This window comes from Nycticebus coucang, chromosome 9 (assembly GCF_027406575.1).
Source record: "Nycticebus coucang isolate mNycCou1 chromosome 9, mNycCou1.pri, whole genome shotgun sequence".
Lineage (NCBI taxonomy): Eukaryota > Metazoa > Chordata > Mammalia > Primates > Lorisidae > Nycticebus > Nycticebus coucang.
Genome location: NC_069788.1, coordinates 3938342 through 3961582, shown reverse-complemented (window position 1 = coordinate 3961582; position 23241 = coordinate 3938342).

Genomic DNA, 23241 nt, shown 5'->3' with positions numbered 1-23241 from the left:
ACAACGTACCTGGTCACACAAGAGCCCTGATGGAGATGTAATCTTCTCTAATGGAGCAGATTAAAGTTGATCTATTCTGTAGCATATGGATCAAGTAGTAATTTTGACTTTAAAGTCCTATAATTTAGGAAATACATTTTATAAGGCTATGGATGCCATAGATAGTGGTTCCTCTGATAGATCTGGACAACAGAGGTTGAACATCTGGACTCTTCTATATGCCATTAAGAACACTCATGGTTCACAGGAAAAGGCCAAAATACTAATGTTAACAGCTGTTTGGAAAAATTGATTCAAAACCCATGGATAATTTCACTGGGTTCAAGACTTCAGTGGAGGGAGTAACTGTGGATGTGTTAAAAATAGCAAGAGAATAGAATCAAAAGTATAACCTGAAGAGGTGACGGAGTTGCTGTAAGCCCACAATGAAACAATAAAGGATAAGGAGTTGCTTCTGATGTATGAGCAAAGAAAGATGTTTCTTGAGATGGAATCTATTGCAAGTGAAGTTGAGATGCTACAAAATGATAACAAGGGATTTAGAAAATTTCATAAACTTGGTATGAAATTTAACAGGAAGGCTATGTTAACCAGTGTGATGAAAATATGTCAAATGGTCTATAAAACCAGTGTATGGTGCCCCATGATGGCATTAATGTACACAGCTATGACTTAATAATAAATAAATTTAAAAAAATAAAATAAAACAGTGGCAGGATGTAAGAGGATTGACTGGAATTTTGAAAGAAGTTCTACTGTGGGTAAAATGCTGTCAAACAGAATTGCATACTATGAAGTAGTCTCCAATGAAAGAGTTGATATAATGCAGACATTCCACGGCTGTCTTATTTTTAAAAATTGTCACAGCCATACAACCATCTCATCCTTCAGCAACCACCACTCTGCCCTGATCAGTTGGCAATCCCTCACAAGGAGGCAAGACCCTCCACCAGCCAACAGTTTACAACTCAATGCAGGCTTAGATGATTGTTATAACTTTTTAGCAATAAAAATTTTTTTAATTGAGGTTTATAAGTTCAATTTTTTATTTTTTGAAAAAATTATTTTACAGAGAGACACAATCATAATATGAGTCTGAATGTGGGATTAAATTTGTTCATACTAAAGTCCAGAGAAAACAAATAGGAAATTGGACATGACATTAAAACAAAAACCGAATGAGGGCAGACATCCCAGTGTCTGGCTTCCTCTATCTCATAATAGCATGGGTCTCATTTGACACTTCCTTGATTACAATTGGTAAAATGTCTCCAAATCATTGCCTCATTGTATAGCACTTTTTCACCTAACATCTAAGAAGCTGATGCCTGCAAAAAAAGGAAAAAAAAAAAAAAAGAGGAAAAGAGACCTTTTCCCATCCAGTAGTAACAAGGCACAACCCCGCTTAGGTACCAAGATGAGACAAGATCAGAAACATTCAGAGTGATTTGGCCAGAGACAAGAGTGACCTTCTAAACATAGTTCATGTTTAAGAAGAGAGGGATTGGAACGTACTAGCCCCCAAATCCCCTTGAGAACACAAATGCTTGGTATTTATTTATTTATATTTATTTCTTTTCCTTTAGTTTTATTAATTTAAAAAGTATTTCTTTTCTTACACATGTGACAAATGGTGAGCTTGGACTTAGCCACATTTCTTACTTAAGCCAAACCCATTGGACTCCTTTGTCTAGTTGCATACTTAAGACTTGGCGTGAACACACATACACAACCCATACAAGACTGCTACCAAAATGCCACGCTCAAGAGAGCTTCACTAAAATCTTCTGTCTGATTTTTAAAAGCACAAAACATCATAGAAATTTCTGACTTGTTCAAATGTTGCTACTGGTAAACAATGCTTTGGTTACTAATTTCTTTATGAACATGAGAAATGCCAGCCAGGCCTCTTATCTTCTGAAAGTGTAAAATGCCACCTTCCAACCTTCCCTGGTGTCTATGCCCAGCCTCAGTTTTTACTGCCATGACAGACCTCTATGTCTCAAGCAAAGGATCACCTTAGCAGAGGAAGAAAGCAAAAGCTACCAGTGACTATTTAAACCAAAGCCCTGCTAACAAATAAGAAAAATGCACCTGTTAATCATCAAAGAGCAACTTCTACTATTATGCCAAAAATGCCCCCAAATATGGTAAAGGTTTGTTTTATTTGTGTCTCTATTTGCATATAGAAGTAGCCAAATTTCCTAATTGGGTTATCTTCTTAGAATAAGTTTTAAAGTCTGAAGTGTTCGTATTCGCCTTGATCTGCGTCTCTTAATATTTGCTTTGCTTCATACAAGCTAAAGTGGAACTGGGAACATAAGGATAATAGAATAGTTGTTGTGTTGATGAATGACATTGATCACAAATGTTGCCAAAGGAGCCAGAAACAACAGAGCAGGTGAAAGCACTCAGATGGAGCTGATAGGATGGACGCACATGCCCTGGGACTGCGTTACAGATTAGGAATTGTCTAAGATGGGACCAGGTAGGACTCCTCCAGGACGGGACCAGGTAAGACTCATTTAGGACGGGACCAGGTAGGACTCATCTAGGCTGGGACCAGGTAGGACTCATCTAGGATGGAACAGGGGCTCTACCCCACTTGTTAGTGAAGATCCAGGTGAAAGAGGATTGGGTTGCTTCAGTTGGGATTGCAGTGGCCACAAAGCCCTAGATCAATTTTGAACAGTGGCAAATCAGCAGGTTTTAGAACTAGGGAAAGGACTAAGTCATCACCACCAGATTATCCAAGGTTTAAATATGAACACAAACTGATGTAAAAACCAGATTTAACCCCATGTGAATGAGCTTTTAGGGTGTAATAATACCTGCTTCTAAAAGGGAAGAAGAAAGTTCCTGGACACAGCTTCTGAAATAGATGATGAGTGTCAATGATGATAACAGTCAAACCCAAGCAACTTGAACTTGGCAAATGCCTTCACTGAGAAAATGAGCATTGCTGAAAAGAAGGTTTGGTTGATGATCAAGTTTTCCTCTTCTCTTTTCACTTGAAACATTTTTGAAACAGACATAGAAAGCCCTTGGTTGACCCAAATAAACCCTTTACATATCAGATTATTAGTCTCATGGGTTACTTCTGAGGATAGCAACCATCTGAAGGCATTTTAAAATTAGGTTTCTGTCATGAATGTGGTAAAAATGGAATTTATAACAAGGTCACTAATGGAATGTATTTGCCTGACTCATTTCTCCTTTTATAGGATGTACATGGCCAGACACAGGGTGTTATCTGCAGTATTTCTAAAATTACCTCTCTGGAAATTTCATCCAGTTTTAAGAAACTTCAAAGAAGGAGTAGAAGAAATATATTTCTCCAGGGTGACTCTAAAAACAGGTAAATAATTTTGAAATGAAAGAAAGAGAATCTCCTGTGATTTGTGTGCAGGACTCTGTTCTTAAGGAAAATATAAGAAAATGCTTCTTACATATTTTATATTTAAATGGTAACAATAACTGGAAAACAAAATACAAATGGAAACCTTGCTTCAACTTTAAGGAAGAAGGAATTTGAATTGGCAACCATTTCTTATAAAGGAGCAACTTTTTGACCTCTCAGCTAGTGAGTAATAAGAAAAACTTCAAGCCAAACATATAATTTTTTTACAGGCTACCTGACATTCTACAAGACATTAAAGAATTTATAATTGTAAATATATAATGAACAAAAAATGGCCTGTTGGTGTTTTAACCCTTCAGGTGGATGCTCTGGTCCCTGGCACTTTGGTGTTCCTTTGAAGCTGCACACTCCACCCCGACCTACACTGGCCCCATCTATTGGCATTCATGTGGAGAAAATGATTTCATTGACCAAATTGCAGAAAAACCCAGGCAAACAGCTTTATTTATTTATTTTTTATCAAATTTGGGATCATATTTTATTTCCTTTTTAGTGTGTGTGAAAATTCTACTGCTTTGTAGTGATAGGAAGCTTGAGGCAGGAAGTCACAAGAAAATAAAGAGAAGTGAAATTGACGGTCATGGTCAAGTTGTTGTACTTCAAAATGAGGTAGGCACATGCCTCTGGCTCACGAGCTTCTGCAGAGCCTGTAAGAAGGAACACGAGTCCTTCCCGTCCCTCAGGTCTCTCCCAGGGCAACTCTCTGTCATAGCTTGGCACAAGCCATATGACACAGACCAGAGGGGAGAGGCAGGTGCATCCAGCCCCACCTCGCAGACTCCGCAACCCTGGAGCCCTGCAGCCCAGTCCCTTCTAAAACAACTAGATGTAGGAAAATGAGGAGAAGGGTAGACAGAGCTGCACAGTGGAGAGTGGACAGAGGCAGGGCTGGACATCAGCTTTCAGTCTGATCCTTCTGTGTCAGCCTCCCAAAGCTAATGACATCAACTTCACCATCGGCCCTTCTGGGATGTGAGATGTATGGCACTTCCTTTTATCCATGACAGAGAATTTTGATGCACTGGCCCTGGGAAGAGAGTGGTGGTAACATAGTCTGCTCTTCAGTCTTTGCCTCAAACTTGATCGAAACATTTGGCATTTGAAAAAATTTGTTTGAAGCAGCTTTTTTCAACATTATTATTATTATTATCATTTTTATCTCACAGCACATTTGAACCTATAGTTAAATTTCTGCGGCATACTAGAATTATATTGATTAAAAGAGAGAGAGAGAGGATCCTGAGGATGGAGCTTGCTGGGGCAGTTCGCTCACAATGGCTCCCTGCGGCCCACAGCTGAACTCTATTAGCTCTGTCCGGCTCAGCGGCTCAGTCTGGGGCCCTAGACAATGCCCAAAGTTCTCCTCACTCCTGCTCAAGCTCTCCCCAAAGGCAGTTCAACTGAGTGCCTCGTCCAAAAACACCAAAACAGTTCACAGAGGCTCCCATCCAGAAGGAGAATTAAAGGACAGAAATTTAGCAAGTAACCTGGTGGATTAGAGCTGCACCAAGAGAGAAGGTTGAAGAATGCACATCAACCCCGCTGAGGCTAGCTGCGACTCCAAGGATACAAACAAAAGGTACAAAATCCATCACCTAGCAGATAGGAGTCCCCTCCCCAATGAGAACATCTTGAAGTGCCACACAAACAAATGAGCAGAGTTCAAAGATCCTCCCACTACACTCCACGGGACAGACCCTTTAAAAAATGGACCTACCGCCCCTACTAGGGTAGCACGGCATTCTCCTGCCAGGCATAAAACTGTATATATTCTCTACCTGCAACTCTGAGCTCCCAGCACTCCCCTCCACTCTCACTATGAGGTCTAGAAGCCTGTCCCTCAGGAGTCCAGATTCTTGGGTGATTTCTCTAGGGGTGTGGACAGGGTCCAAACTGCAGGTGGTCAGTGCTGACTTGCTGGCACGGGAGTGAGGAGAGGACAGTCAGCTGAGAGGGAACAATGCCAGAGTGGCAGTGCCCTGAGGCACAGAGCAGCAGCCATCTTTTGGCAACAATAGGGCTCACTCCCGGATATTTCAAAGACACACCCCCTGTCTCCCTGGACAACCAGAGGAGGCCAGGCATCTACTCAGGTGGCAACCACCACGGAACAGATCTGAGACGGAAACACAGGCCCCGTGAGTAAACGATTTGCCTGAGGCGGTACCGGCCTGGGTGGTGCACGGGGACTAGAAATGCACGTGCAGACCTTGAAGTTCCCAGGGCAGGGCTGAACCACAGGACCACATTACAGAGCCTAAGACGCACCTGGCCCTCACAAGATCATCAGCCTATAGACAAAGGAAGACAGGAGGCTAGAACTGACAGGTAACTGAATACAAACCTGCAGGAGCAAAGACAGGGCCTGAGGCCCGGGCTCTGGGAACTCAAAACAGCTTCTATTCTGCAGGGGAATTTAGCAGGGACAGAGACAAATTCCCGCAAAGTTGTTCTGTTCTGTTCTGTCAGTAATATCAATCAGGGGCGGGCCTGGAACTGAGTGGACACCTCCAGCCTCCATCAAGCACCCAAGGTTGTCAGGCCTCATCTCCCCCTGCTAGATAGAGGTAGAGTGCAGCAGCCTGGCTGAGCAGAAATAGATTTCCTTGTGATTCAGGCAGGTGCAATCCCCTGGAGTGTCTGTTTACTACAGGCAACTGGGTCACAGCCCTGCGGGGTTATCAGTGACTGGGTGTGACAGAGGTGCAAGGTGGGGAAGGAGGCATCAACCTACCCAGACTGATATATTTGCTGGGTGGGTCCTCCTGAATCCACGGGGCACTGGACCAAGCCATATCTGAGTAGTCACCAGACCCTTGCGATCCAGTTGCCAGAGACATTTTAAACTCTCCCACCTGAGACAGGCACTGACTGAGACAATTGATTTGGACTTTTTGAACTGAGCCAATCGCCCAAGGACTATTCAGGTGGTGCCCTGGGTGTGTGGTTGTAGGAAGGTTTGATTTTCCTTTTCCAATTGTTGCCTGTGGGGGGAGGGGGGTGGACTGACTTAATTGCTGGTATTTCTCCACAGCTGAGACTTCAACCCAGAGTAACTGTTTCACTAGGGTCGAACAGAGACCAGCTGAAAACAAGACAGAACCACTTAGCCCCACCACACCAAACAGGTCCCCAGTTGTTAAGGCCATAGCAGTGTATGGGTCCTCTACAAAGCTACAGGGGAAAAATCAAATGATGTAAAACAATCAAGGGGTGGAATCAGCGAAAAACTCTGGTAACATGAATAACCAGAATAGATCAAACCCCCCAAGAAAAGATATGGCAGATGTAACTGAAGATCCCATTCATAAACAGCTGGCTGACATGTCAGAAATCAAATTCAGAATTTGGACTGCAAACAACATTAATAGAATGGAGGAAAATTTGGAATTAGAAATGAGAGAAGCAATTCAAAAGTCGGAATTAGAAATTCTAGGAGAAATTCAAAAGTGTCTCAAGAATTTAACGAATTTAAAGACAAAACCACCAAAGATTTTGACGCACTGAAGAAAGAATTTGCAGCCCTCAAAAATCTGAAAAATATAGTAGAAGCCCTCAGTAACAGAGTACAGCAAGCAAAAGAAAGGATTTCTGACATTGAAGACAAAGCCTTTGAGTGGTCCCAAACTCTCAAAGAGGAAAAGAAATGAAGAGCAAAAATGGATCATTCTCTCAGAGAGTTCTGGGATAATTCAAAGAAGGGTAATATCCACCTCATTGGAATCCCTGAAAGTGATGAGGTGGCCTTGCAAGGCAGAGAGGCCCTTCTCCATGAAATTATGAAAGAGAATTGTCCAGACATGCCAAGAGATTCTGAAATTCAGATAGCAGACAGTTTCAGAACACCAGCACAACTCAATCCGAACAGACATCCCCCCAGGCATATCATAATAACTTCACTAAAGTTAATATGAAGGAGAAAATTCTGAAAGCAGATAGACGTAAGAAATCCATTACCTACAAAGGGAAGAATATTAGAATGACTGCAGATCTCGCTGCCGAAACTTTTCAAGCCAGAGAGGGTGGTCATCGACTTTTAATCTCTTTTGTATCCAGCTAAACTGAGTTTAATTTATGATGAAGAAATTAAATAATTTAATGACATTCATATATTGAAGAAATTTACCATAACCAAACCAGCTGTTCAGGATATTAGACCTATTCTCCATTATGACCAGCCCAATCCTCTACCACAAAAGTAAACTCACTCAGAAACTTTTGATCAAACTCCAACTTCCACAGTGGCAAAACGATTAAAAATGTCCACTGGATTTTCGAAAAACTCGATACCCAAAATTTAGCAGACTTATCAATATTCTCCATTAATGTAAATGGCTTATACTGTCCTCTAAAGAGGCACAGGCTAGCTGACTGGATACAAAAACACAGGCCAGATAATTGCTGCATACAAGAGTCACATCTTAACTTAAAAGATAAATATGGACTCAGGGTGAAAGGATGGTCATCCATATTTCAGGGAAATGGTAATCAGAAAAAAGCAGGTGCTGCAATTCTATTTGCAGACACAATAGGCTTTAAACCAACAAAAGTAAGGAAATATAAGGATGGTCACTTCATATTTGTTAAAGGCAATACTCAATATGATGAGATTTCAATTATTAATATCTATGCACCAAACCAGAATGTACCTCAGTTTATAAGAGCAACTCTAACAGAAAGGAGCAACTGGATTTCCTCCAGATCCATAACAGTCAGAAATTTCAACACTCCTTTGGCAGTGTTGGATCGATCCTCCAACAACAAGCTAAGCAAAGAAATTTTAGATTTAAACATAACCATCCAACATTTGGATTGAGCAGACATCTACAGAACATTGCATCCCAACAAAACTGAATACACATACTTCTCATCAGCCCACAGAACATACTCCAAAATCGATCACATCTTAGGTCACAAGTCTAACCTCAATAAATTTAAAGGAAAAGAAATTATTCCTTGCATCTTCTCGGACCACCATGAAATAAAAGTTGAACTCAGTAACAACAGGAATCTGCATACTCATACAAAAACATGGAAGTTAAATAATCTTATGCTGAATGATAGCTGGTCAGAGATGAGATTAAGAAGGAAATTGCCAAATTTATGGAACAAAACGACAAAGAAGACACAAATTATCAGACACTTTGGGATACCGCAAAGGTAGTCCTAAGAGGGAAATATATAACACTGCAAGCCTTCCTCAAGAGAACGGAAAGAGAGGAAGTTAACAACTTAATGGGACATCTCAAGCAACTGGAAAAGGAAGAACATTCCAACCCCAAACCCAGTAGAAGAAAAGAAATAACCAAAATTAGAGCAGAATTAAATGAAATTGAAAACAAAAGAATTATACAACAGATCAATAAATGAAAAAGTTGGTTTTTTGAAAAGGTCAATAAAATGGATAAACCTTTGGGTAACCTAACCAGGAAAAAAAGAGTAAAATCTCTAATCACATCAATCAGAAACAACAAAGACAAAATAACAATGAACTCCTCCGAAATAAAAAAAATCCTTAATGAATATTGTAAGAAACTTCATTCTCAGAAATATGAAAATCTGAAGGAAACTGACCAATACTTGTAAGCACGTCACCTTCCAAGACTTAGCCAGAATCAAGTGGAAATGTTGAACAGGCCCATATCAAGTTCTGAAATAGCATCAACCATACAAAATCTCCCTAATAAGAAAAGACCGGGACCAGATGGCTTCACGTCAGAATTCTACCAAACCTTTGAAGAGGAATCAGTACCTGTATTACTCAACCTGTTCCAAAATGTAGAAAAAGAAGGAAGACTACCCAACACGTTCTATGAAGTAAACATCACCCTGATCCCCAAACTGGGAAAAGATCCAACAAGAAAAGAAAATTATACACCAATATCACTAATGAATATAGATGCAAAAATATTCAACAAGATCCTAACTAACAGAATCCAGCAACACATCAAACAAATTATACATCAGGACCATGTCGGTTTTATCCCAGGGTCTCCAGGCTGGTTCAATATACATAAATCTATAAGTATAATTCAGCACACAAACAAATTAAAAAACAAAGACCATATGATTCTCTCAATTGATGCAGTAAAAGATTTTGATAATATCCAGCATCCCTTCATGATCAGAACACTTAAGAAAATTGGTATAGAAGGGACATTTCTTAAACTGATAGAGGCCATCTACAGCAAACCCACAGCCAATATCGTATTGAATGGAGTTAAATTGAAATCATTTTCACTCAGATCAGGAACCAGACAAGGTTGCCCATTGTCTCCACTGCTCTTTAACATTGTAATGGAAGTTCTAGCCACTGCAATTAGGGAAGAAAAGGCGATCAAGGGTATCCATATAGGGTCAGAAGAGAGCAAACTTTCACTCTTCGCAGATGATATGATCGTATATCTGGAAAACACCAGTAATTCTACTACAAAACTCTTAGAAGTGATCAAGGAATACAGCAGCGTCTCAGGTTACAAAATCAACATTCATAAATCAGTAGCCTTTATATATACCAACAATAGTCAAGCTGAAAAAACCTAAGGAATCTATTCCATTCACAGTAGTGCCAAAGAAGATGAAATATTTGGGAGTTTATCTAACAAAGGACGTGAAAGATCTCTATAAAGAGAACTATGAAACTCTAAAAGAAGAAATAGCTGAAAAAGTTAACAAATAGAAAAACATACCATGCTCATGGCTGTTAAGAATCAACATTGTTAAAACGTCCATACTACTCAAAGCAATATACAATTTTAATGCAATCCCTATTAAAGCTCCACTGTCATACTTTAAAGATCTTGAAAAAATAATACTTCACTTTATATGGATTCAGAAAAAAAACTCAAATAGCCAAGACATTACTCAGAAATAAAAACAAAGCAGGAGGAATCACACTACCAGACCTCAGACTATACTATAAATCGATAGTGATCAAAACATCTTGGTACTGGCACAAAAACAGAGAAGTAGATGTCTAGAACAGAACAGAGAACCAAGAGATGAATCCAGCTACTTACGGTTATTTGATCTTTGACAAGCCAATTAAAAACGTTAGTGGGGAAAAGAGTCCCTATTTAACAAATGGTGCTGGGTGAACTGGCTAGCAACCTGTAGAAGACTGAAACTGGACCCACACCTTTCACCATTAACTGTGGATAGACTCTCACTGGATTAAAGATTTAAACTTAAGATGTGAAAGTATAAAAATACTAGAAGAGAGTGCAGGGAAAACCCTTGAAGAAATCGGTCTGGGTGAGTATTTTATGAGGAAGATTCTCCGGGCAATTGAAGCAGCTTCAGAAATACACTACTGGGACCTGATCAAACTAAAAAGCTTCTGCACAGCCAAGAGCACAGTAAGTAAAGCAAGCAGACAGCCTTCAGAATGGGAGAAGATATTTGCAGGTTATGTCTCCGACAAAGGTTTAATAACCAGAATCCAAAGAGAACTCAAACATATAGGCAGAAAAGAACAAGTGATCCCATTGCAGGCTGGGCAAGGGACTTGAAGAGAAATTTCTCTGAAGAAGACAAGTGCACGGCCTACAGACATATGAAAAAATGCTCATCATCTTTAATCATCAGAGAAATGCATATCAAAACTACTTTGAGATATCATCTAACTCCAGTAAGATTAGCCCATATCACAAAATCCCAAGACCAGAGATGTTGGCGTGATGTGGAGAAAAGGGAACACTTCTATACTACTGGTGGGAATGCAAATTAATACATTCCTTTTGGAAAGATGTTTGGAGAACACTTAGAGATCTAAAAATAGATCTGCCATTCAATCCTATAATTCCTCTACTAGTTATATACCCAGAAGACCAAAAAATCACATTATAACAAAGATATTTGTACCAGAATGTTTATTGTAGCCCAATTCATAATTGCTAATTCATGGAAAAAACCCAAGTGCCCATCGATCCACGAATGGATTAATAAATTGTGGTATATGTACATCATGGAATATTATGCAGCCTTAAAGAAAGATGGAGACTTTACCTCTTTCATGTTTACATGGATAGAGCTGGAACATATTCTTCTTAGTAAAGTATCTCAAGAATGGAAGAAAAAGTATCCAATGTACGCAGCCCTACTATGAAACTAATTTATGGCTTTCATATGAAAGCTATAACCCACTTATAATCTAAGAATAGGGGGAAGGGGGAGAGTGAGGGGAGGGAGGGGGAAGGATGGACGGAGGGAGGGTGATTGGTGGGATTACACCTGTGGTGCATCTTACAAGGGTATATGTGAAACTTAGTAAATGTGGAATGCAAATGTCTTAACACAATAACTAAGAAAATGCCAGGAAGGCTATTTTAACCAGTGTGATGAAAATGTGTCTAACGGTCTATAAAACCAATGTATGGTGCCCCATGATCACATTAATGTACACAGCTGTGATTTAAAAATAAAAAATAGAAATAGAAATAGAACCAAAAAAAGAGAGAGAGAGTTTTAAAAAAAGAATATACTTACTGTGCTTTGAACTTCTTTCAAAAATAATTTAACTAATGATCTTTAAAAATTTTCATGGCACACCTAAGTTCCTCTCCTGGCCCACCGGGAAGCCGCAGCACACTGCTTGAAAATCACTGGTTTAAAGACTAGGTTTAATATCCATTTCTCCACCTTTATCTCTGTTTCAAGTTGTATCCTGAGAAAGCAAGCTAGCTCCTTACAGAAATGCCTGATAAAGGTTAAGATTTAATGTTACACCTTCAACTTTTATACAAGTGAAATTAAAACCTTGGGCATATAACTGCCTATTCACTGTCTCTTTTGTAACAATCCCCATGATAAATTTCTCCTAAGCTTCAGTCAGGAAAAGTTCTTTCTTTAGAGATATTTAATAGTACTTTTATTGGGCAGGGATAAACTGAAAACATTTTATTTCTCATTTGAAATTGGCTACCAGATTCACAGCAAAGCTCCTTTTATAATATGCTCGCCTCTCACCCTCTCCCTTTCCATCTGGTTACTCATACCTGTGATCCATAGATTACTTGTTTCAGATTCATGTAAGAAGGCCTTTGAAAAGTGCAGGTTCCTGGGCCATACCTCAGAGAGTCTGTGAAGTAGGTTTTTAAAGGGACATGGGAATGTCCACTTGATTCACACAAGCCCTGTTGCTAGGTATGCGCCCCAGTTTGTAGCTTTTCTAAGTGGTTCTGATTGGTCAGTTAATGGTGGGAATCAGACCTTTATTTCTTCTAATTGAGTAATATGACTGACATGAGATACTCACATGTTATCCATACATTTTTTTTTTTCAAAGAAGATGTTGTTTTAACAGATGACCAGAAAGAAGAAACAAACACAAAAAAAGATCTTATACTGTAGAAATGTGTAAAATTATCACTAAGGCCACATTAAGGGGGGGGAACACCATACATTGAGAAACCAATGAATTCTGCAAGGTAACCTTGCTGTCTTTTTGCAGAACGGGATAAAACTTCAGAGTTCTACTTTCCAGGTACTAACCCAAAGGATATCAAGTTATTTAAAGCTTTCTAATGCAAAAGATTTTGTTTGGGTTGTAAACTAACTGCAGGAGTATGAATACTAGATTGTTTTAGAGCTTACTTCTACTAATGGTCTTTACAAACATCCAACCCAGGGTATAACTGCTTTGTAGTGAATGCCATTGGCAGAAAATCTTAGACATGTGTACGATGACAACATTGTTTTTCTCATGCAATTGTTGATTCCACCCCATATGGACACGAGGTAAAGGTATAGAAAGTTAGCATACAGGTCAGCTGACCAGAGCAAATTAAAAAAAAAAAATCATATGAAACATTGTTTTTAAGAAAGGATGCGTACTTTACAACATAATCAAGATTACATAATAGGTAAGGTAGACTGAATTTCTCTCTAACACCATGTGCATACCATTTTATGTATCCTTTATCAATTAGTCTTTCTTTTTTGAAGAGTTCACATAGCAAAGTATCTCACTCTTCTAAGAAGAATTATATATTAAAAACAAAAGTCACTAACTTGTGGTAACAACTTGCCAGATAAGATTAAAAGTGAATACAAAATAGAAAGGTTTTTAAATCTCTATCTACTTAGACTTTTGAAAAGATAAAGCAAATATTTGTGAGTACAAATATTCAACCTCCTTTGGCTATACTAGATGAATAGCCAAAGGGTAAAAATAGGGTAAGAATTACAATTAAAAGAAAAATTTAAATGGCACTAAAAACTAGGGAAAGTGACACCCAAATGACACAGTATTCAAGAAATGTCTGTGAGTAGAATTAGGAATAAAGGAGATATTTAAAGGATGCCTGACATCCCCTTTGCTAAGAATGCAGTACAGCCTCCCATAAAAGCAGCACACAGACTAGGAGAAATTTATTTATATTTCCTATTTTTAAGAAGCAAAAGTTGGACAGTCCTGAAAGGAGGAATTCCTAGCTCTGCTATAAATCTCAGTCAGCTGGGCAAGGAGGAACCCAGTGAGCCCGCCATACCCGAGGGAGGCCAACTCTTTGCTGGGCTGGTGAATGGATTTTATGGTTGGACGAAGCCATTTCCTCAAACAGAAAGAGCTAGACCCTATAATCAGAGACTATTTAGAAAATAACAATAATGAAAAATGTTTCACATAAAAATGTTGAGATGTAGCCAAAAATCATTCTCCAAAACGAAATAGTACCTTAAGCAGTTGAACAGGAAGGAATAAAAATAAATTATCTAAATATCCAACTCAGTAAATTAGAGCTACAACAAGAAAAAAAAACCAGGAGAAGCAGAAGAAATAAATAGAGGCTAACATTTGAGTTTTTCCTTTTCTAGTTTCTTCGCACAGAGAATTTCATTTAATCCACCGGGCCTCGCAGTGAAGTAGATACTACTTACAACATTCTGTTACGGTGAAGAAGCTGAGACGCAGAGAGTCCATTTAAAAAGCGCAAATGTGGAACAAGTGTTAAGTAAGAGAAACACGTATTTACCAGCAAGAATAAATTAAACACAGAAAAGGAAATTATACACGCCCATTATTAGGAATGTGTATATAGATATGGCTACAGATATAGGAATATTCACAATGTTTAAAAGGATATTATATTTGCTCTCTTAATATGAAAAAACATCCAAAAATTGATGAACATTCAAGTAAAACATAAATCACCAACTTTGGCTCAAGAAAAGGTAAAAAATCTAAACAATTTAAATGATTGAAAATATTGCCAATAAATTCCTCAAAATAACGGCACAGGCTTGGATAGTTCTAAGGGTGGGAAGATAAAGAATCAAATCTCAAATTTCTTACTTCTGTCCCTTCCCTCTTTTGCTCCTTCCAAATGTCTTTCATATTTTAAAGAACAAAGCATTTCCAGAATTCACTGTGCCATTTCCAAGTCAAGATGTGAGACTGAATGTGTAAGTTAACTTCCTCTTTATCTAGGGGCCAAATTAAATGGTAATAAAAGAACGCAGCAGGTATATTCCTTAAAAAACACGCCAAACAGAACGGAGGCTAAAAGTAGACAATGCTGCCTTTTTAGAACTAGAAGATGGAAGGTAAATGGTGTGCTGACCAGTGAGGCAAGGTTTGGCAAAGCTGGCCTGAGGTAACTGGCACAAGGCAGGAAGCCACACTGCCTGGAAGAGCCCCAAGGGTACAGCCTCAGGGTGGGCAGGCAGAGCAGGCAGGCAGAAGGGGGCTATTTATAGCATAGCTAATGAAATTCAAAGGATGTAAAAATTGATCCCTCCACTCACCCATCCTCCCTCCATTTCTATCACCTTTACCCACAGAAGAGCTGGGAGACAGGAATTAAAATAAAAACTAAAGTTTATTAAAGCAAGAATGGGGATGGGAGAGAGAGGGGGAGAGTGAGAGACAGAAAGAAAGAGGAAAAGAAGGGAAGGGAAGGGAAGGGAAGGGAGGAGGGAGGCAGAGAGGGAGGGAAAAAAGGAAGGAAGGAAGGAACTAATAACTGGGGAGAAGTATGAGGGCTAGCAGGACAGATGCCCATGCCCTGCAGCCCCCTTACCGTAGCACTGGGGTGCCGTCCTGTTTAATGGGGCGAGCCCTTCCTGCTCACACTGAAGGAGATGCTCTTAGCTGACAACCCACCCAGATAAACTAGGCCTTCAATCTGCCTCTCTGCTGCTTTATTCTTAAAATTCTAACAGATAATACAAAAGTATTGGATATTTCCAGGAAATCAACAATATGAAAAACTGAGAGAAACACGAACTGGAAAATATGGCAGAGGAAAGAGCAGTTGTTTGGAGGACAGGAAAGGGAAAAAAAGAACATTCTCAAAATCAAATTTTCCCAGATTACCTACGTTGGATGGAAAATAATGCTATCAATGGACAAAATTGGTACACAGATGGTGGATTCAATAAAAATGTTTGCATCAAAGATAAATTTACTGAAGCTGATACCACACTGCCAATGTGTGAGAGAACAGCCCCATTCTTAGGACGCCCACTGAGATAGTCAGGGGCAAAGGCTACACACATACACAGACACCTACCCACAACATGTCTGTGCATTCTGCAGCCACGGATTTAACCAACTACAGATGAAAATATTAAAAAATAAAAAGAAGGAACATTGCATCTGTACTGGACATGTACTGACTATTCTTTCCTTGTCATTGTTTCCTAAACAGCACAGTATAACAGCAGTTGTGGTGGCATTTTCAGTGCATAAGGTGTCACATGTGTTAGTAATCTAGAGGATGTGTGTGGGTTCCACACAAATACTGTGTCATTTTACAGATGGAACTTGAGAATCCCTGGATTTTTGTATCTGCAGGGCATTTTAGATCAGACCCCACACAAATACTGAAGGATGCATGTGTGAATTTGCATGTGTGTGTACAAAAACATAGACAAAGAAAGATCACACAACAGATCACAAGAGTCCTGGTAACAATAGATGCTTCTGATTCTGTGCAGAGAGCACACAGGTCCTGCCTTCTTCTCTTGTTCTTATAACTGTTCTGTCAGAGGGGATTTCTTTTTCTTTGTTGTTAAATTCTAAAGTTAAAAGTTTTAAAAAGTCTACTTCCAACTCAAGTTTCTTAGGAAAGTATTGAAGTATGTGCTGCCCAAAAGTTGGAAAGTAAAACAAGGAAAATGAATCCTACCCCATTTCCCCGAAAATAAGACCTACCTACAGGAAAGATAAGACGTCCGCTGAAAATAAGACCTAGCGCATCTTTGGGAGCACACCTTAAAATAAGACACTGTCTTATTTCGGGAAAACAGGGTACAATATAAGGAACTGGAGCTTTATTACAGGTAAGAGGTGAACAAAATGGCTAAATCAAGGGGAAGAGGGTCACGGCTGAAGGTCGGAAGTCTCAGAGGAAACAATTCCTTTGAGAAGTCAAAACTCATGGAGTGCTTTACACATCCTATTGAATTACAATTTAGAAAATATGTGGGTAATTGGGGTTTTAATTAGTAACTACATGTATATAGAGAAATACGTAAAGAAAAAGCAAGTATTAACAACTAGGGAAAAAAGTGCTTTGGAAAAGACAAGTTACCTTTAATTTTCCACATGGTTTTGCTATAAAAAGTGTTTACATAGCAAAATAAAGTAAATGAAATTGATCTCACAATCCTGGGAAGATAGAGGGTGCGTGTTAAATGCCATGTAGGTGGGGATGGACTGGAAACTCAATCCCTTTTATTCTTTTTTGGAAAGTCAAAATGGGGAAAAAATTATGAAGCAGCAAGATGAAGATGTTAGAGATTTTTTTATGTAAACAACAAAAGAATCAGCCAAGAAAATCAAAGCCGTGGTTTCTAAAAGGTGAAATTAAAACGGAGGTGGAATCGAGTGACCGTTTGCATAATAAACAGCATAAAACTAATTACTCTAAACTCTGTGCACATATAACTTGAACACAAAAATAAAATGAATGAATAGACAGCTGGTGACCAGGAGGTAGGGAGGAGGAAGGGAGGGCAGAGAAGTAAGTGTGTGCTGAGCCTGCAGCGTGAGCTGCGGTCCACAGCAGATCAACAGGAGCAAGAAGCTTGGGTGGATGGTGAAGCGGGCACAGATGGCCTTCAGCAGGACAGGGGCTGCTGGATGGAGGACATGGTACATGGGGCAACATCCACCAAGTCCATAGATAAGAAATAAGTTAGTAAATGCAGAAATATTATTTTTAATTTTTATTTCTGATTAATATGAGAGTACAGACCATTAGGTTTGTGTTTATTAGGTTAAAGGTCAAGTTGTAGCTGAGCCCCTCACCCAGGAGGTATGCTGTGTACCCTTACACTGTGCCCATTCGGGGAGACTCACCAATCCTCCTCCCACCTTCCCCTCCCTGCACTTGAATTTCATCCTGTTTTTCTCTCATGTCGGGGTGTGTAGGAGAACAGATAACTCGAGGGAAGGAGATGTGAGAGTTAAGCTTTGAACGCTCTGTAACTATAAGAAACACCCGTGAGAACAGCTCAATCTCACCTTGGTGATAGGGTATGGGGAAGGGATTCAGCTCTCCTGATCACGAGAGCACGAGCATGAGTGCTTGGTCGTCTCCACACCTGTGGTGCCAATGGCCACGAGATCACTTCTCTAAGTAGCTGCAGCCAGGTCCGTCTGGGTTCACTCATTCTCTCACGGACTCCGTCAGTCTAACTCTTTCGCTCCTTCTGCTGTGAGGGCTCCCTGCTCTGCTCGGTGCCCTTCTATGAAGACTGGTAAGATTCTCTCTCCTACTAAGACTGTTTCTCTCTGTTTCTCTCCTGCTAAGATGAATTGCCCTCTGGCACCTAAGGGGAGTTGATCCTGAGCAAAGTAGCAAAAGGTCTGTGACCAGACAGTTAGATAGGCTGGGCCGGACACCTGGCCAGTCCCAGCCCCGACAGGGGGGAGCTGCTTTTCTATTGATTTCATATTAGTATTGAGGATATTGGATACTTGCTGCTCTATTCTTGTGATACTTTACTAAGGAGAATGTTCTTCAACTCCATCCAGGTTAATACAAAAGATGATTATTAAGAAATATAAGGGAAACTTCTAGAATCTATGGAGCAGAAATGGAGAAAAGAGGATACCTTTGCAGAGCAAGACTCAGTGTGAGGAGGGCAGAAAAGGAAATAGCCAAATTGCATTAAAAGCCATTCCTTATGATTTAAATTTGTGTCTCTGCACTTGTAATATTTTTATAACAATGCAATTTTTAACAACCTATTTTAAAGCATTAAACAAGGTAGACAGCCTTGCAATACATTTTGAAGCTAGAATAACCTGGATTGCAATAAAGATGCAGGAATATTTAAATTACACACCTGTGCCTATGAATGTAAATGAGAAAATCCTAATTAAAATATAGTACTGGCAAATTGGACTCAATGGTATTTTAAAAGTTAATATAAATAAAGTGTGACTGTCTTACTTTGTTTTTCTGTTGCTGTAACAGAATATTACAGACTGAGTAATACATAAAGAAAATAAATAGATTTCTTATAGTTCCAAAAGCTGGGAAGTCCAAGAACATAGCACCGGCATCTGGTCAGGGCCTTTTCCTACATCCTAACACGGAAGAGAACCTCACATGGCCAGAGGGCAAGTGCATGCTTGCCACTCAGATCTTTTCCCCTTATTTTAAAGCCATCTGTCCCATCGTGGAGGCCCTATCACAATTACCTTTTTTACTAATTACTTCCCAAAGGCCCCACTTCCAATCAGCATATAAATTTGGGGATTATGTTTACATAAAATTTAAAGCATGCATTCAAACCTTAGCAGTAACCATGCAAAGTTTCTTCTTGAATTGCATTATTGATTGATTGAATATTTGAGAATATATTAACACAATGTAACATATAAAGTCATCAAAAGAAGCCAGGAGATCATTGCGCAAAACTATAAAATGACAATTGATAATATTAAATATCCTTTGTATTAAAAAAGAGCTTTAGGATGACAGAGCAATCCCAGGCTTCCCTAGCTCAGGTTAGTCCTGAGCCCCTATATATATATATATATTTAGTTTTTATTAAATCATAGCTGTGTACAATAATGTAATCATGAGGTACAATGTGCTGCTTCCATATAAAGTCTGAAATATTTTCACCGAACTGGTTAACCACAGTGAACTCAAACGTATTAGCAAGAAAAGAACAAGGGATCCCATCGCAGGCTGAGCAAGGGACTTGAAGAGAAACTTCTCTGAAGAAGACAGGCGCATGGAACTTCAGACACATGAAAAAATGCTCATCATCCTTAACCATCAGAGAAATGCAAATCAAAACTACTTTGAGATATCATCTAACTCCAGTAAGATTAGCCCATATCAGAAAATCCCAAAACCAGAGATGCTGGCGCAGATGTGGAGAAAAGGGAACACGTCTGCACTGCTGGTGGGAATGCAAACTAATACGGTCCTTTTGGAAAGATGTTTGGAGAACACTTAGAGATCTAAAAATAGATCTGCCATTCCATCCTATAATTCCTCTACTAGGTATATACCCTATATTTGTTTATTCAACAAATACAATTGGGTGTGACACCACGCTACCGTGATAGGAACTTATCAGGGAACAAAATGAAGTCTCTGAACTTGTGGAAGTTACTTTTTGGTGAGAAAGTTCATGGGTAAAGAAAAAGTAATATCATTTCTGGTTGCATTAAGTTAAAATAAAACAGAGTACGAGGTACAATGCAATGAGATTTCTGTTTTAGCTGAATCGGTGATTTGCTGAAGTGGAGACATCTGAGGACAGGGGAGGCTGTTATAACCCAGGTGTGAACAGTGCAGGAAAAACCACAGCAGAGTCCCAGGAGGAGTCTGGGGAGCACTCATATAAAGTATAAGTTATACATAAATAGAACCATACTATGTTCATTTAATAATTAATTAGTAAGTTCAACCATATAACTGGCAAAAGAATACATCAACAGAGTTATGCCATGGAATACAAAACCCAAAACCCAGTGGTGCAACTGATAATATAGAACATGCCAGAAGTGATTTCTAATTAGGGATAAAGAAATAACTAACAAGTAAACTAGCATGTTGGTTTGATTATCTGGGAAGCAGAAGCTGAAATGGATTCAGGAGTGGAAACATCTTTTGGGGAAATACTTGGGAAGGGATAAGTAGAAAACAGGATTGTGCAGGAGGAACTATGAGACCCTGGAGCAGTTCCCACCAAAGCCTCTGCCACCCCGAGGGCAGTGCTGGAGCACTCTGGCTTGTCAGAAGAGTCTCTCATGGAGTGGAAAAAGCCCGGCATGTAGACAACTGCTCTGCCCATGACTGGCTGGGGGCCATCCCAAGAAGAGGGTGACCGCCTTGCAAGCTGAGGTTCAGCTAGAGGCTGCCAGCTAACCACACTCCTCCCGGCTCAGCAGAGAGTTGTCCCCTAAAGAGTGACATAATAGTGTGTTTCTGTGTTTATAGAAACCAAAGAAAAGTAAAAGTTACATGTCAATGTCACTCCATAGGCTAACATCAATTCCAAACTGACTAAAGCATCAAATGGAAAATCCAAAACCATGAAAGAAAGGATAACCATTTCTAAATGCTTGTATAATATTCAGCTGGGAAAAGATACAACTTAAAAAAGCAGAAGAGGGAAAAATAATAAATCAGTTACCTAAAACACACAAAACCCAAATATCTTAAAACAACATATCGAGTAAAGGCAAATGAGAAGTTTGAACAAAATAATTAAAACAGATAATAAAGATGATGGTCATTTGAGTTTTAACAAGAGCTTATACCAAATAAATGATATAAGCTCTTGTTAAAACTCAGTGAGCAAAAGATAAATCCTTTTATTTCAATAAAAATGGATAAGGGCATGGGCGGCGCCTGTGGCTCAAAGGAGTAGGGCGCCGGCCCCATATACCGGAGGTGGCAGGTTCAAACCCAGCCCCGGCCAAAAACTGTGGAAAAACAAATAAATAAATAAATGGCTAAGGGCATGATTAAGTCATCATCAAAATAAAAAACCAAGAGTAATAAACATGGAAAAAATATAAACATTATAATAAAATAATGCAGAAAAATATAAAAATATATACATTATAATAAAATAATGGCAAAATAATACCTAGTGTTTGCAAAGATGGCAAAATAAAGACTGTGTTTATCATTTAAAATTTGTTTATTGGCAATATGTACCCAAACTAAAACTCCACTTTTTGTTCAGAATAGAATGTGTTTACGAAGTTTTCTGATAGCTAATGATCTATCATTGACTAAAATATATTGAAAAGAAAAAATTAAGTATAAAAAGTTGGCATGTGAATAGGTTTAATATAGGTTTTATAAGATCCATGTCCCTCACACTCTGCCTTGCCCCTCTGCAAACTGTCCTAGGTCATTAACTTCCCAGTGATCACAGATATTCACCCTGTTACTTGTAAATTACTTCCAAAGGGGTTTCTTGTCCTTGGAACAGTTGATAGAGTCTGGTTGCTCTTTTCTTGTGGGGGACATCACTTCTGTGACCCTTCTCAACACAAGGCACATTTTCAGTTCCTTAGAGAGTTGCTAACTTCTCTTATTGAAGAAAAAAATGATTAACTTAATCTCTGGAAGGGCACCCCCATATGACACGTAAGTGGTATACATTCCATTCTGAGATTGTGTAGAGGGCCTGGGCCCTTGTGACTATTCGAACACCAAGAACAGTGAAATAAATGTGGTGATGAAGTGGGAGGATGGTCAAGGAAATGGAGATGGTGGGGGCTGGTGCTCACAGCTGTGAGATGACAGGCACGGCCTCTCTTTCTATTTTTTACAAGTTCTCCTGATACCCACAGGGGAGGACGCACAGCACACCCCCTGGGCGAAGGGCTTAACTACAACTTGGACTTGACCTCAGAAATGCAAACAATGTAACCTAATCATGTGCACCTCACATTAAAATGAAAATTAAAAAAAGAAGAACATGTATTAAAAACAAACATAAAGAAGATTTCCCCCTTGAGGGGAAAATGCTATTTTTACTTAGTTGCCAAACAAAATGAGCCAACAAATTATACTGATTATACAAATGTTTTTATGTACTATCTTATTTCTTGTGTGAATTCCTGCACACCTTCTAAAACATCATGCTGTGCTGTTACAAGGAAACTAAGAGACCATGCTCCGTGGGTGTGTGTCTGTGTGAGCACGGGGAGGGGTCAGTGGAATGTAGGGACCGAGGGGACACACACTTCCCATGACTCCCCTAACTAGGCATTTATTGGCAATATATTTCCCTTCTTCACACACAGGAGCAAGGCACAAACCAAGGGAAGGAGACGTTCAGTTTCTTCTGCGTAATGTTTAGTTCTCAGTGCTATTCACCCTACAGAATTATTCCTGTTTCTTCTCTTGCTCACACACTAATAAAATATAATTTTCCAAAGATCTCCCCTCTTCCCCATGTCCAGAAGTTCTCTGAGTTCAAGGACTACCTTATTTATATTTGTATCAACGGAATCATGGTGCAACATAGTAAGCTCAGTAAACATTTATAAAAGCTAGACAAAATTAAAAAACAAACTACTTAAAGGCAATTAAAAGCATCCAGAAGAAGACAAAATCAGGGGAAGAGTTTATTCTTAATAAAATGCTACTGTGAAAGGAAAGAATTGTGAATTTGAGACTTTCTTTCTTCAGAGATCCTCCCCAGGGGAAACTGCAATCTCACGAGCTCAGGGTGGCAGCTAACAGATTCAGGCAAAGACTTCACAGACAGGACAAAGAGAGCATAAACTCTAGAAGAAATAGGTGATAAACTGGACTTCATTAGCAAATGAAAGGACGCACAACATTATTATTCACCAAGGAAATGCAAGTTAAAACACAATG